The 13211-nt window shown below is 34.8% G+C and overlaps 1 protein-coding gene across 1 annotated transcript in view; it reads left to right on the top strand.

Moving 5' to 3' along the window:
• Positions 1 to 11898, top strand: part of LOC149563333 (uncharacterized) — a 32560-nt gene extending 20662 nt beyond the window's left edge. The window contains exon 2 of the mRNA XM_089826683.1: positions 11420 to 11898. The gene's annotated coding sequence lies outside the window, so the exon portion shown is untranslated. The remainder of the gene's footprint in view (positions 1 to 11419) is intronic.
• The last annotated feature ends 1313 nt before the right edge of the window (positions 11899 to 13211 follow it).

The raw sequence follows: 13211 nt of genomic DNA, 5'->3' as shown, positions 1-13211 counted from the left end.
CCATTGTTTCCAATGTCATCTGGACCTTAGATGGCTTTGATTACAATATGATCTGCCCTTCCACAGGGTACAGATCTCTAGCAGCATCTTGATCCACCATTAGAAGCATGCCTACAGAAAGCCCAGTCAAATCATCTGAGAAAGCCAACTACTCCACAATGCCCTTAACAATATGCAGGCCAAGGCCAACTTAAAACCATGTCACCACATCTCGGATTATCCAACTACTCCACAATGCCCTTAACAATATGCAGGCCAAGGCCAACTTAAAACCATGTCACCACATCTCGGATTATCTTGCTCCAAACTGAAGGGGAAATCTTGGTCAAATGGATGAGCTTAACAAACACAAACAATAGGACAATTGGCATAAACTTAATCGTCAAGGATGTCTTAATGCACTATTCGAGAGCTTTTGCACAAAGCAAAATAAAACTCTGCCAGAACAAATAATTGCTAAGGGAGCCAATTATTGTCCTAGAGTGTTAGGCCTTCCTTTTTTGTCAATATTGTTATTTTCCAGAGGACCACTTAAAATGTAATAGCACTGCCATTTAATTTTGGTGTGTACTTTCCAAATGGCAGTGTCCTTTTGTATTTGTATGAGGAATAAACCAAGAGAAGACATGTCCCTTCTTGGGACATGTCTATTCATTTATATAATGACAATGATATATATATATATATATATATATATATATATATATGAATCATTATTATATTAATTAATCTCATAGGTTTGTCCTACTAAAGCTACCAAACATCAACACTCCCTCTTAGCTAGGGAGGATAAACACAAGACATATATTACACCATTGATAATGTTAGGAATGATGCAAAAGAAAATCTTTGATCAAAAGATTTTTATTATTTTGATATCACATTTGATATCATGAGTATTGGCCTTCCAGAATGTCGACACAAGTTATTCACCAAGTACTCAAAAATTTTTATATCACATATAATATCATGAGTATTGGTCATCCAAAACACACGATATTCACTAATTACTTTTTGAGTAATGGCCTTCCAGAATGTCAAGATGCAAGATATTCACCAAGTATTGTGAGTAATGACCTCCCAAAACATTAAAATTTAAATCACATGATATTCACCAAGTACTCTATGTAATGGCCCTCTCGAACATCAATTTGCATAACATTCACCATGTACTAAAAAAATGTTTACAAGGCATGCACACACACTTTCTCATAATGCTTACAATATAAACATCCACCATGCAAAGTATAATCTCTCATGATCTGCACAGACATCATAAGATATACATCATAATAGAAAATTAAGTTATTGTAAGGTTCACTTTTCAATAGCTTCAGCAAATACAAGTGATGATCATTTGGAAGTCGTCACTTCCTTATGATGTACACAAGGGGTAGGCCTATTAAATCATGCAGTCACACACATGATACCGAAAGTTTACATGAAGTCAAAACTTTCTCTGAATCTGATATGATCAAAGATCTTTAAAGAATCAATTGAAACATATCCTCTATCCAGTCGTTCAGACAGATGTGTTAGTCAGACTCCCTCTGAACATCAATCTTCTGAGCTCCTTTTCCTTTGAAGAAGTGTCAGACTCTCTTTGAACCTGATATCAATCCTCCTTTTCCTGCAATAACATTCTCTGAGGAAAAGATCAAAGCAAATAGTTCTTAATGAAATGAAAATCACTAATTCTATTCCAATATTTGAAATAATTATTAATATATTTATCATAATTTATTTTCATAAGCATATTATATATCCATAGATATAATATAATCACATATGGCTACATAATTTTATCTCAATATACATATTTAACATCATAGTAAATTATTTCATATTTACTATCTACTTAACAATTTTATTAGTTATCAACAAAAATCCTCATCTCCTTTGGTATATTTTGACATATAGGACATATTCTAATCATTTTATAAGAGATCCGTATGTTGCTTGCATAGACCTTACCTTATGTGCATGCTGGATGCCCGTATTCGCGTTCACGTTTTGAATTCCTAGGGTTGACTTGTATTAGCATTTACTGATGTTATCCTTCCACAACAGCGACTTCAAATTTGTCCTCTTGACCTTTGTGTATTGTATGATTTATCCCTTATAGCAGTGGATATTTCAGTCTGTGCATAAACTATCCACTGCCATCGCTATATTAACAATTAATAATTATCTATTAATCCATGTTTATAAGAGGCCACCGGTTTATATGAGCCACACCGCAATTGTCTCTATGGATTGGTTGATCGATTATGACCAGGTAATGTACATAATATGATTCACTGGTGTAGGCCTTTTCTAAAGTTGCTTATGCATATGGTGTCACCATTATGCTTGCATGTCGGTTATGACTTACTTCAGTGGCACTCACGTGGACTTGTCAGGTTATTATCCTTGCATTTCCTGCTTGTTTGTATATAACATGCCTACAAGGCATCTGACTTGGAACTTGATGCATATGTTTATTGCCGTTGAAACCTCATGCTCGGTTTAAGTCGATTGTTATTAAATATTTAATCACTCGGTGATCACTTCTTCAACCTGATTCAGTTAGCACTGTTCACTAGTTTCTATCTTATTTTATAGGGGTTTATTGCTGAAGACTTCCCAACTTGGTTACTGGATTCATGCCGTAGAGGCCGGATCCGGATCTGTGCTTGGATTTGTCCGGATTCTTCCAGATTTTTTTTTCTTTTTTTGCTTTTTAATTTTTTTTCTGATAATTTTCTTGTAATCATAACAGCTTTGATCCATAGATTCATACCAGAATCACAGATTAATACTATGAAATGATTTAGAATCATAGATTCATCCTTATGAAATGATTTAGTTTTAAAATTATGTATTTTTCTCTCAACTTTTAGTATATACACACACACACATACGAATCCTCCACGAATCATAATTGGGGGAAAAAATCACGAATCTGTTACAAGATTCAAGAAGAGTTGGCAGATTAACGGATTTTCGGATGATTGATTGATAAACAGAGGAACAAATGTGTTCCTTATAAAGAATTACAAGGACATTGTTTCTAAAAGAAACAACGTAGACTGAAGACGGAATTAGAAACAAAACTAGAGACAAGATAGGAAAAATTCCTATTTGGACTGAAGAAAAAAGAGACGGGATAGGAAACATTCCTATCTAGACTGAAAGACGGACTACAAACAAGTAGTTGACTATTATAGAAAGTATAAGATATTATCTTAATACCTTCCCTTAATGGTCAACGTACGAATGTCGGAACATTCTGGGATAATTGAGACCCTCCCTGGATCTACAGAATGTTGAAACCAAGAAGCTTTGCCAGAAGAGTGCTATGACTCAAAATAGGTTGCATTTACAAAACTTCGTTTTTGTGGAAAAAACGGTAAAACCCAGAATCTCACACAACCTTGCGTATTACAGACAACTTGAAATGATTTTTGAGGAGAAAATCAACAAACCCAGAATCTCACACAACCTTGCGTATTACAGACAACTTGAAATGATTTTTGAGGAGAAAATCAACAAACCCAAAAAAACAGAAACAGATTCAGAAGGCAAAAAATGCAGCTTCGCCTTGATCAGGACCCGGAGAAGTCGGACGCTGCTTAACACCCAGAACAAGTTGATCGGTGTTTCGATATTCGAAGATTGCGACGATGCGCTGCTTCCAGGTTCCATAATTGCGACCATTGAATTTGGAATTATGCTCGAGCAGAATATTTGTCAGAGATGCCATAGCTCGTTTTTCAATGAAAATCTGTGAAGGCACGTTCTTCGAGGCAAAAATATGGAAGACCCAGAAGAATCAGAGAATGACTCAGAAAAGAGCTCGAAAAACCCAAAAGGAATTTGCTGTCGTTTTCTGGATCTGCTGGCTCGAAAATTGAGGCACAAAAATCGAGGCACCCAGAAAAAACGGACAACGACCCAGTTGAGCTCTTGAAAAACCCACCAAGAATCTGCAAACAAAATGTTTTTTCGACCCCAAAAATTAGGGTTTCGAAAAAACAACGGCCCTAGCTGAAAAAAGCTTGAAAAAACTTTAGATTTCTTGATAAAAAATGGCAGATTTTTCTTCAAGGATCGATGTGCATGGACGAATGGGGCTAGAGTGTGCTGAACAAACACAAGCAGACCCGAGTTCGAGAATTTCTCTAGGCCGAAAACCCTAAGCGGGTTTTAGAGAAATTCAATAGAAATAATTTTAAAAAAATTTAAACAAATAATTTCACGAAGAAATTATAAATTTTTTCGAAAAAATTTAAGTAATAGCTCTGATACCATGTTACAAGATTCAAGAAGAGTTGGCAGATTAACGGATTTTCGGATGATTGATTGATAAACAGAGGAACAAATGTGTTCCTTATAAAGAATTACAAGGACGTTGTTTCTAAAAGAAACAACGTAGACTGAAGACGGAATTAGAAACAAAACTAGAGACAAGATAGGAAAAATTCCTATTTGGACTGAAGAAAAAAGAGACGGGATAGGAAACATTCCTACCTAGACTGAAAGACGGACTACAGACAATCCACGGATCTGATTCACGTGCCCAAATTGGATTCGTTTAATCGGTAACTAAGTAGTTCCCAATGATTGACGCTTCATAGTATCCATCAAAAATAAATATTATTTCCATGGTTGCTCATTCAACATGGGATATGTTGCCCAACTCATCCATATTCCTGCCCTGATGATAACTTTCATAATCTCCTTTGTATTGATGAGTTGCTTACGATATTCATTTGCATATAGTTTTTGATGTGATTTTCAGATATGTTTTTCGATCACTGATTATATATTGGTCTTCCATTTGCTTTAATTTGCTCCCTTTCAAACTATTATTCCTATTCTCTTCTTATTGGTCCATTGTATGTTATTTGCAGTCTTCAATATGCTGTCCAATCTCCTTTCCACCACGTCAACCTTCGATGGCTGACAGGATAGTCCTGTGGCTGTCTATTCTTTTATTTGGTTCCTGCGATTTCTCTTACTCCCTTACTGAGGGTCCACCGTAGCCTGTTCTTGTCCGCTTTTATTTTGTTTGAGTGCTGCTTCTCCAGATTCGTATCTGCTCTAGTATGATCTTGGTTGGCACAGCTGTACGCACTATTCCCTTTTAAACACTTTATTGTCAGCGACTTTAAGAACCAAATTTCCATTGCAATGTCGTCTGCTATAGATCGCAGGGTCATGCTCATGGATAGTGCTTCTCGTTGGACTTTTACTTGTCCAATTTTGGCATCCTTTCAAGCTTTGAAGCACACAACCTGGAGATGTCTGTCTGGTCTAGATGTGTTTTGCAGACAATGTGAGCTGAGAGGAATGTGTCAACTTTAAGTGCTCACATTCAAACACAGACCCTTCCCAGACTTGAGTGATGACAATCCATTGAGTTCAGCAACCACAAGATGAATATGGAATTGAAAAAATGACTCTACATGAGAAACATTATTTTCCTTCATTGGATGTATAACCATAGTCACCATTTAATTCAATGTCTCATCTTATCATGAACTGAAGTTTTGAATATCTCATCCACATTAATTGTGAAACCACATCCACGTGGCTTGGTCTTCCAATTATAATGATTATCACAACAAATTTCAATTTATTTGAGATTCCTAGATATTCAAATCTGCTCTGATACCATGTTATTTTCATGAGGACTGCTTCAAATGTAATAGCACTGCCACTTAATTTTGGTATGTACTTTCCAAATGGCATCGTCCTCTTGTATTTGTATGAGGAATAAACCAAGAGGAGACATGTGGGACATGTCTATTCATTTACATAATGATAATCTCATATATATATATATATATGAATCATTATTATATTAATTAATCTCACAGGTTTATCCTACTAAAGCTACCAAACATCAACAAATATGATATTCATGGAAGGTGGAGGAGAAGGATTTATATTGCATTCAGTGTCTTTATAATGACACAAGTAAATGTTATCAGGGAAAGATTATCCTTATGCACTTTTTAAAGCCAAAAACATAAGCATCCTGAAACTCAAATAAATACATAAGATCCAAACTTGCTTTCTTATTTAGCTTGTTCATTTTCTGTTTATTTGTGGCAACTGTTACTCCTTGTAAGCAAGCTTCTCCTTTGATGGAAAGCAAAGAGGTTTTAAGGCATGACTCACATGCAATATTTTTTTCATTCATGTAGTTGAAAGATCATGTAGGATGCTGGCAATGATTACAGGCTTTCTTCACCTATGCCAGCTTTATTTGTTTCAAATTCTCCGAGTATTTTCCAAGAAGCTCACTGTCTTGCTGTCCACCAATGATTTAAGCTCACTGCATATACGTGCTTTGGATCTTTATGCAATTATTAACTGGATATGCATTTCAATTTGTTGCCCTAGCAACATTCTCATTGGAATTGTTGCAACATGCTTTGGAAAACCTTTGTGATTGCTTTAATTTTCAACAGAAAATATCACACAAAAATGCTTTCGTAATGTTTGTTTACACAAAATTGCTTTCTTAATTTTTGATTAAAACATCAGCATGCATCTTGCCAATATCGTCAGGAACCACTTGCTATATGACACTTCTTCTCAATGATTCATATCAAAGATATGAATGTGTCATTAAATCTTGCTATAGCACCAAATATATAATGTAATTTATTGATTATCAGCATCTTTTATTATTTTATTCTTCCATTCGTCCTGTTGTTTTATTATTTTTTGTGTTCTAAACTTTTTTCCTTTCTTGGAATATGACATGTACATTGTAGATCTCAAATCTAACAAACAAAACTGAAATACAAATGCCTTTGACCCACCTTTCCATAGCTGCAATGATGCGAATTAAAGTTAGGACCCTTCATTATCAATCCATCAATGGAGGTCAGAAACTACAATTCACAATACATATAATGCAGTGTCACGACAGCTCAACAAGGATAGCTGTGGAAGAACATCTTCCAAAACTATAAGCAGGTACATCTACTTTCTGATTTTGAGGGTCAAAATTTTTGTAGTCATTGAAAGTATGTCTCACAATGTCTCACAATAAATACTAGCATTAGCACCTTGGTGTGCAATGGGTATGCCAAAGAGGTGTAGAAGGTCAATTAGTGTAAAAGTTGGTCTTTGTAGATTACATGAGGTCTGTTCTTGTAGACCATTTAGCAAATTTAATTTTTACAACAAAGATTGCGGTGGAGAACTGATATCTTCAAATCAGCTATGCAATTGAAACAAAACCTTTGAATGGAGAAGACAATTAGACTTCACTATCAATAGGATCCTGATATGTTTACAAGAGAGGGTGGGATAAACTTCAAGATAGATATAGGTAGAGATGGGGAGAAACCAAGAGTGTGATTGAGAGAGATAGAGATAAAGATGGGGGAAATGAAAGAGAGAGAAATATAAAGCAGGGAGAGATAGAGATAGATTGAGGGAGAGAGATAGACATTTATAGTGGGAAGAATAGAGGGGGAAGAGAGAAATGTGGTGAGAAAGATATAGATTGGGAAGGGAGATCAAGAGGAATCTATAGTTGAAGATGGAGAGTAGATGGAGAAGGGAGGGGAGAGGCATAATCTTTTTTGACAGAATTAAGGAGAAGATAGGTAATGATTTTTGAGACTGATTTTATTCATGTGGATTGCATTTATTTGAAAGGTTCGAAGAATTTTTAACAACTCTATTTTGTGCATATTCCATGATCATTAAGAAAAATAAATTGATTATTTATCTAGATTACAAAAGACATTAATTAGTCATAAATTATTAGATAATTTTAAATATGTTTTAGTAATATCTATATTTTATATTAATTTTATATCTAAACAATAAGTACATCTAGGTTACCTACTATCCTTTACCATTTAATAAAGGGAGAGAGAGAGATCTCTATAGGTAGAGGCATGCAGATAAGAAGTAGAGATGGACAAACAGAAATGGAGAGAGGGAGAGTGAAAGAACAAAAGAGAGATGTTTGAGAAGATAGAGAGGGGGATAGGGAGGTAGTGTGTGTGTTTGAGAGTTCGCTTCATCTCACTCTCTAACTCTGTGTTTCTCATTGTCTCCCAATCTTGCTCTTCTTCTCTCTACCACATTTTTCTCTATATTTGTCTTCCTCTCTTCATCTCTCTCTCTCTCTCTCTCTCTCTCTCTCTCTCTCTATATATATATATATATATATATATATATATATATATAACTAATAACAATATATTCAATAATTATTATTAATAAATATAATATAAATTACATAAAATATTCAAGTATATATAATATAATAATATAGGTAGCATTCATTATAAATATACAATATAATAATATTTTCAAAAATAGTTTTAATAATTTATATTGTATAAAATACTAATATCAATATTATATATTATTATTCTATAATAATAACATGTGATGATAATACACAAATATAATATACCTTATATATAAATTATTAAAATTAAACAACAGATATATAACCTTTAAATATACAAATCAAAAAATAGAGCCCATCCATGCCAAATCATTTGTTTAGATTATCAAACGTTTCTCAGGGAAAGAATTTATAAGCTGACCTGTAATAGTGGAAAATAGGCTCAGGTTAGGTGTGCTAATTGATGGAATGAAATAACTAATGCATTGAAAATCTAGCCATTTTGTTTTAATGCTTCGTAATTTAGGGCTCACAGGTTTGTTTGTATGTTCTGTAATGTCTATCAGCCCCAACACCACACATTTAATTGTATCCCCCAATGTTCCATATTTATTTACCTTAACAGATTTTCATTTGCAAATACGGAGAATGAGTTGGTTCTTTTTCATCTACAAAGTGTGTTATCTGAAATATCTCCCAGTGTTAAAAGCAGCAATGGGTAAACAAAATAATTAAAAGAACAAAAATCAGCCAACTAGAGATGGACAATTGAGATAGAGTGCATCGTCTTCATCTGTCTGTCATATTCACAACTGTTGATATTATAAAGCAGGTTCAAATTGGCGGAAACAGCGACAGCAAAAATCTGTCATATTCCCAAATAACTGCGAGGACGAAAAAAAAAAGCTCCAAGGAGGTGATGATGGAAAAGTCAGAGCTTTGGACAGTGACAGTGCAATGAATGGATAAGATGTTTCCAGTGGTTGTCGACGATTTTTCTTTACTTTTAGCCATCGATCAGTTATACGAATATCAACTTGTTCTCCTCCGACAATAAATGCCTTTGGTGTAAGAATGTTACGCAATGGATAATAACAAATGAAGATAGGTAACTAACATATTTGCCTTGAAGAAATAAAGGGTAAAAACTAAAATCGCTTGAAGAATAAATCATAAGATAAGTGTTGTTGTTATGTTGCATATTACTAAAATTGTATGGCGTTAGAGCCTGTTAGCAATCTATAAGGGATAAGAATCAGATATCTGAGGAGTTTGGTCAAGATAAGTAGTAAATTCCAAATGTTTATGATACCTTACAGGTGTCTTTCTTTCTCTTCATTTTTGGATACTCCTTCCATGAGTGTAATTAGAATTGATACCTTCTACTTGGTTCTCACATTGCCATTCTCAGCCATCTACACACTGAGTTTGACTTCCATTTAATGAGACATGCGTTGGTTCCAACCTAGTACCTGTTGTAAGTGCCTTCAATTCTTACAGAATTTATGGGACTGTACTAGCAACATCATATATCAATTCTTGAGGAACACAACAGGATTGAATCTGCATTTGCCTTAATGAACCTAATACAATTGGCCTGTGCAAATGACAAATGATACAAAATCATTGCTGCATCTTACCTTGTGCTCTCTGGAATGCATTTGTACATTTGGACAGAGTTCAAATTCTTGTCTTGTTTACACTATTTACAGGAAGGCTAAATATTGCTTCTGCTGCATTCGCTCATGTGCGTCATGACTATCCATTTTCAGAACTATAACGTTCTAAATGATTGCTCCTGAATTGACAATGGTTGCAGAAGTAAAATCCTTCAAAGAAAGATTCACAAATAGAGAAACATCATTGCTCTGTGTTCCTGGTTATTTCGATGTCAAAACAATCAGAATAGCTGAAATCATCTTGCGGTTGGAAAAAACAAGTCTTAGAGGAGGAAAGGAAAGATGGGGGTTTCCTTAAGGCAAATGGTAATCAATGCTAGCATGCCCCATATCAATAGCTATTGCTGAATAATTAACAGGTCAGATTGAAATGGATCTACAACACACTCAGGTTGCACCAGTTTCTACAAATGATGCTTCAGCTTGTAGCTTCACCTCCAAATCAGCCAAAAGTTAGGCCAAAATAACTTTCATGTATTAAATTTCGTTGTCAATGAGCTGCAGCCCCACAAATTGGATAAAGACAATCTTTTAACTGGGGGATGATTTCACCCGTTAAATCTGTAGTAGTGTGCATTCAGAAATGAAAAGTTTTTCTTCACATTCTAGAATGTTGTATCATCCAAACTCAGTGAGGGGAACATGCTTTCCTAGAAAGGAATTAAAGGCTGTACTCTACAGTCTTAACAATACATTCTATTTACTGTCAATCAACAGTTCTCCCACTCTTGAGGAGGGCTAATATCCTTTGTGCTAGTGTCTAGTTTATTTCGTTTTTGACAGCACCTGTTCTGCTGGAATCAGATTGTGTAGAAGTTTATAGCCTGACGATGGATCATGCCGTATGATCCAAAGATTGATGTTAAAAACTTTTGCACAATCTGATTCCAGAAGCATACTGACTATATTGATATGGATTGTGGAAATCTACTATTTTTAAGCATCTGTTCCGTTCTTGTGCTGCTAATAAGCTGTCAATGGTCTGGAAAAGCCAGTACCCCTGTTTTAGTGATGCCGTTCTCTTTGATGCCTTTGGGTTATGTTTGCTTAAGGGTTGCCCCCCTTGTTAGGTTGCTGATTATAATAAAAAACAGTACATTCGATGTTCTGGTTTTCTAGCATTTATAATTCTTGAAAACTGGAGAAAGTTCCATATGAGAATATAGTTAGATTCTCTTGATTCTTATAAACTCTGCACTATGATGACATTGGATGCTTCATTTATTAAGTCATCTGGGAGAGTCCCGTTTTTAAGGTATTGTTTTAGAGACACAGAGAAAGCAAACTTGTCTCTTTTATATATACTTGACTCGGAAGTATTTTATGTAATCCTGTAGGATTCTTTTTGATCTCCCAATGTTTTCCTTCCATTTGTAAATGATACTTTAAAAGTTGTAATCTCATGGCCAAATACCTGCATATGGGTGTTAAATGTTTTCCGTAGAGAATATTACAAATTTTCATAATTTGTATTGACCTAATTAATTTCGACAAGGAGTGCTACCTATTCTCTGAAGCATAGTTGCAAGCAATCTCTCCATGTCAAGGTGAAGTGATTTCTATTTCTTCTACTTCTGTCTTTCTACAGGTTGGCATTCTTACATTAGGGTTAAACCAATCCCAGCTTTTGAAGTGGCATTTTTGTGGAATGAATAGTTTGGAAAAACCAAGCATGGAGCATGAATGATATGGAAATGTTTTCCAAGGCAAGGTACCTGTGGACAAATAACAGGTCAAAGTGGCATCATGAGGAACTTGTAAGGCAGATGAGCTTAAAGCTGCTTCTGGAGTAAGTTTAAAGCATCCAGTCAACTAGCTTCTTGATCTTATTGTTAATTACAAATTTTTGTGTTGGTAATGTTCCTATTTAGAACATGTGATCACTGTTAGAGGTTTATCAGCTTCATCTTCGTGATGGCATTGGCATTCATCTTAATTGGTGGGTAAACAATCATCTTGGGATATATCTTACTTCCAATCATCAAAGCCTTTCTCAGTTTGAGACCTTTGTTGAGAGTTATCATATCCATTCTTTAATATTTAGATATAATCAAATAATTTTTTTTAGTGTTGGACTGTGAGCAGAGATTCTATTTAATAATGACTACAAGGACAAGCTACAAATGTTGAAGTCAAAGATATTATGAATTGTCAATTACTTAAAAACCTTTTATGGAAAGATTTTATGAGACAACATAATCTTAATTTTTTTGATTCATAATGTGCAACAGGATTTATACTAATATTAAGAAAAGGATTTATACATGGAATTTGATAGAAGATCCAAGCAGTGCCAGCATCTGTGTATATGATTCGCAAAATTCATGTTCTACATACTTCATAATACATATACATATACATATACTGTAGCTACTTGACTATTCAACATACTTATTCTATTATTTTGCAGCCCATTCTTCACAAAAACTACATTTTATAAACTGGATCTTCTGACTAATCAACCCATACCATTAAGAAAACAGTAGGGCATAGCAAGAAGCATCCACCAAAACAAAAATCATTCACACCCAATTTATTAAGTGCCTTCATAGAAGGCATTCAAGGTTATTACAGAGGCAAAAGATTTCATCCGTTGAGATTTGTTTTGCTCAATACCCATAGCTCTGGGTTGGAAGTCTTTGCTGACCTGAACCCATCTTTAGTTGCACTTCAATTCTTGCTTGTTCAGCTTGAGGACAAAGGGTTGACGAGCAATTTCTATGTCTGGTCTGTTGAGTTTGGGGATTCCATTTGGTCATGGCAATCCTTCTGGCCATGTCAGTGTCAACCTGGTGTGTGTTGGTCAAGGATAGGAAGTATTTTCCTGAGACCACTCTTGATTGCTTCCATTTTCAAGATGGTGGGCATATTGCAGATTGCATGAAGTCTAGTATCTGATATATATTGTTAGCACATCTTGTTCTCTGTGCTCGAGTCTAATAGTGGGGTAGCCATGTTTGTAGTGGAATGCTTATTCAACCATTTCAACTTCTATTTATAGTTGGTAGCTTTCATGACACTAACATTTATTCTGTCATCTATTATGCCGTCATTCCTTTTTATGAGGCTATATAAATATGACTCAGCTTGTATTTTCATTGCATGTCAAATCTAGACAAATCCTCCACTTATAGGATGTATGAGAGGACTAGTGCCATATCTTTAGCATCATTGCTTTCATTTTGACATATTTGATTTTGTCTTGTCCTTATAATCATTCTGGGTTTTGCACTACATGTTTTTTCTCTTATGTTGTATTAGTGATTTCATCTGACTATTCCATAGGGTCTTGCTCTCAGTCTGGGAAAGAATACCATTACTGGGTTGCAGATTTATTGCTGCAATATTAACTTATTAATGATCAGAGTGACATTCATATG

Source organism: Cupressus sempervirens, chromosome 4 (assembly GCF_028749045.1).
Source record: "Cupressus sempervirens isolate cs-2001-9-10 chromosome 4, ASM2874904v1, whole genome shotgun sequence".
In the NCBI taxonomy this organism is placed as follows: domain Eukaryota; kingdom Viridiplantae; phylum Streptophyta; class Pinopsida; order Cupressales; family Cupressaceae; genus Cupressus; species Cupressus sempervirens.
Note: the sequence above shows the minus strand (reverse complement) of the source record. Positions and strands in the feature narration are given on the sequence as shown.